This window comes from Moschus berezovskii, chromosome 3, assembly GCF_049115385.1.
Source record: "Moschus berezovskii isolate FMDL1 chromosome 3, NW_MosBer_1.0, whole genome shotgun sequence".
NCBI lineage: Eukaryota > Metazoa > Chordata > Mammalia > Artiodactyla > Moschidae > Moschus > Moschus berezovskii.
Window position 1 is genome coordinate 63385486 of NC_142462.1, and position 4180 is coordinate 63389665.

General features: G+C 38.0%; 1 pseudogene; it reads right to left on the bottom strand.

Moving 5' to 3' along the window:
- Positions 1-1145: 1145 nt before the first annotated feature.
- Positions 1146-3296, bottom strand: LOC129552434 (heterogeneous nuclear ribonucleoprotein H2-like; annotated as a pseudogene).
- Between the last annotated feature and the right edge of the window lie 884 nt (positions 3297-4180).

The following is a 4180-nucleotide window of genomic DNA, read 5'->3' on the forward strand; positions in this document are numbered from 1 at the left end:
ATGTCCATCAAGTTGGTGATGCCATCCAGCCATCTCATTCTCCGTCGTCCCCTTCTCCTCCCGCCCCCAACCTTTCCCAGCATCAGAGTCTTTTCCAGTGAGTCAACTCGCCGCATGAGGTGGCCAAAGTATTGCAGTTTCAACTTCAGTATCAGTTCTTCTAGTGAACACCCAGGATTGATCTCCTATGCCTAAAAAACACAACCAATGAATAGGTATTTCATCAAGACCTTTTACTTGCCTCTACTTTATGGAGAAGAACCAGGGGAAAATCATCAAGATACACAAGTTATTCAGAGTTCAGAAATTGCCTCAAAGTCATTTTTTTAAGCTCGAGCTAATCTTTTTGAATATCACTTCAAGTCCAGTTTGTGTGGATTACTGGATTTAATTCTCAAAAGAATATTGTGCAGCATATTTTTTATTCTACTTTTAGTAATAATCAAACTGAGGGATGAATAGATCATAGCCATAGGAAGAAGTGAAGCCAAAATTTAAATTCAGGCAGATTATTCCAGGGCTACAGTATAGCCTTCTGCATCTGAAAGAATCTGAAATGCTATGTGTCTCCAAAAATGGAATGGAAGTTGGCCTTGAATTTAAGCTTTACAAGGTAGTTATATAAGAATCTACCACTGAACTTAACGTCTCTATCTAACTGGAAATAAAAAGGAGCTGTAATCACCTCTATATATCAAAAATTTTGTCTGCAAATTGGCTGTATTATCCTAGTAGACCAACTTGGTAAAATGCTCTGAGTTGATAGAACATACATAAAGATATTTTTTTCACCCTGCAGATTTCAATTTGAAGAAGCTAACAAATTACAAAGTCTTGCAAATCAAAATCATTATAAGTTTTTCCATTAATAATTCATGTCTGATTAATGATAATAAAGAAAGAAATTAGCATGATATTTATGTGGCTACTACAAGCTTTTCCATATAGATTTCATCAGCTTTATTATAATCAAATGTAATAATAATATGATTTAAAAATCCTCCATTTGCTATTTCTATGCCCAACTCCTGAATTAAAAACATACGAGAAAATTGTAAAACAACTAGGAAATCTCACATTTCCTTTTTTCCCCTTAAGATCCCACACAGGTATGAGATAAATAAAGTTATGCCAAAATACAAACATTTTATTTTATTTTTTTTCAGTTTCTAAAAGGAAGATTTATTCGACAAGTTTCACTTAGCGCAATACACCTAAAAGGAAAATCACATTACAATGAAAAATTTAAATCAAGGCCTCAGAATTTCATACAAACACCAAGACCAAAATCCTAAAGTATTGGTATTGCGTGTCAAATTTCCCCCATTAACTTAAAAAAAAAAAGCTTAAACTTACGTGCCAGAGGTTATTAAATGAAACTAGAATTAACAAACATGCCAAATGTTTCACTTTTAATTGTAGACACAGCTCCTATATTGAGTTTTACAAAAAAGCATGTCTTTCAATATGCATCCAGACAGTGTTCAATGTAATGTGATGTAAGAGCAGCATTTAACATAATTCAACTGCTTTAACCTAAATACACTTACTGCTTAAGTACATCCTACAATAGAACTAACTTGAGAAAAGCTGAAAATTATTTAACAGTAATAATTTACTCAACCTAGTTGTTACATCCTAGATGAATGTGTGTTCAAAAATACTGAACCTTAAGTCTTTAAAACAATCCTGATTTCCACTTAGAGTAAGCATAAATCACAAGCTTGTATTGCAAAACTGTTAAAACTTAAGTTTTTCTTTTAAAAAACGTTGACCAAGAGTCAGTGATCAGGATCAATTACATTCCCCATCCACCACTCATACTGGACATGCTAGACATCCCTCCCATTCCGTTCACTCCCATAGATGATCGGCTTCCACTATTGTAGTAGCTGCTGTTCACTGCTCCTTGGCTGCCTATGCAATGTTTGATTGAAAATCACTGGAGTTTTCCTGTAAAACTTGGTCATATCCACGCATGCTGCTCTGGCTCCCATAGCTGCCTCCATAACCACCACTCAGCTGCTGGCTGGCCGGGCCGCCGTAACTGGACTGGTTTGACAAGCCCATGCCTCCCATCATTTGGCTACCATAAACACCACCGCTTGCTCCTGCTGTAGAATTCAAGAAGAGTTCTACATATCTGTGTTGCATATTTGCTTTGTCTTTTGACATGGCTGCCACAGCATCTTCGTGAGTCGCAAACTCGACATCTGCTTCACCAGTTACTCTGCCATCAGGACCAATTTCAATATGTACTCTCACAGGGTTGAGTGGTGAAAAAAAAATTATAAATGTCATTCTCAGTAGCTCTAAAAGGTAATCCCCTCATGTGTACACAGTGTCCTGTTGTGCTCTGGAAAGTAGAGCCACCATCCCCGTATCTGTGATCTGACATTCCTGAAAAACAGTAATTGAGGTCTCTTCCAAATCTATCTGACCCAAATCCACAGCCATCATTATAGCCATTATAATCATCATAGCCTCCATAACCTCCACCATAAGCACCACGCCTCATCCTTTCAAAGCCAGCTCCTCTTCCAGTGCTGTTATACCCTCTGCCAGCCCCATGTCTGTCATAGGGACCTGGTCGCTGCATGGCCGTAAGTTTTCGTGGTGGATCATAGTGAGTTCTAACTTCAGCTTGACTGCTCTTAAAGATTTCAATATACCTGTGCCCTATTCTTTCCTTGTGTTTCTTTAGAGCCTTTTCAGCTATTTCCTGTGAAGCAAACTGCATGAAGGCCTCCCCCGTACTCCTCCCTTGGAAGTCCACCGGCAATGTTATCCCATTTGGCACGATTTCCAACCCTGAGAAGAACTGAACAATTTCTTCCTTGATACATCCAAAGGGGAGTCCTCTAAGCCGTACAAAGCCATCATTGGCTGTGTCAGGACTATTTGGACCAGTATGCTTCAACACCCAATCCATTTCAACGTTGTTTGACTTGAATACTTCAACATATCTGTGTCCCATAGTTTCTCTGTCTTTTTTCAGGGCCAGTTTGACTTCATCTTCTGATTCAAGTTCAACAAAAGCCTCGCCACTCGGTCTGCCTTCTCTGGTGTAGATGAAACGAATACCTTGAGCCCCATTTTGAATTTTGCAGTCAGAAAAAAAACGCTGCACTTCGTCTGCAGAGCAAGACCAAGGCAAGCCCCGGACCTTCACCACGAACCTCTCACTGCCTTCGGTGCCCAACATCATCGTCTCCTACTGGGTGCTGGCGTCGAATCAGACTGCAAGACGGGGGACAGCAGGCAGACCTGCACACACAACTTCGGCGCGGCTGAGACGAAATCCAAAATACAAACATTTTTTAAAAATCTAGACAAAAATCACAGTAGGAAAACACGGTGTGTCACCATGTTATGAAATATCAGCTCTCTTACAGAACAGCAATATAGAAGGGTTTTAATTTGGTTTATATAATTTGAATTTTTCTAATTTTATAACCCAACAATGCTAATTATAAAGTAGCTAAAATGTTTCCATTTGAGTCACTGAAATTTCTTTTTATGAAGTATGACAAAGCATTGAGTGGATTTTTTTTTCACATTTTCCCTGGCTATACTGGTGTCATAGATACAAACTGCATCACAGTTATTCCTTAAACATGCCAGATGATTCTTTTAAGGATGAGATACAGTTTAGCATTATAATGTAAAGTCAAGGAAAATAATTATTTCTCCCAGGGTTTAAGAAATTTTTGTTTGAAGCATTGCTAATATAACATTTATAACACATAACCATCTTCAAAATTACCTGAGACAAAATACCAAGACATATACATATGCTTCTCTTCCCTATAGTAATTTACTTCATGTTATAAAGGAGTGCTATAAAAGCCAATATGCCAAACTTTTGTGAATATCAAAATAAGTTGAATTAAGAAAAGTTTTCTTCCACAACTGGTTCTAAGGAAACTGTAAATCTTCATTCAAGGGTTTTCTTTGAAAAATATATACATGATCATTTCTGGCAATCTAAAAATAAAAAGGTTAGTTGCTCAGTAATGTCTGACTCTTTACTACCCCACGAGCAGTAACCCTCCAGGCTCCTCTGTCCATGGGATTTTCCAGGCAAGAATATTGGAGTGGTGGCCATTTCCTTCTCCAGGGGATCTTCCCGACCATTAAGGGTTAGAAAAGAAAAGAGAAAAAAAACAACTCCAAGATC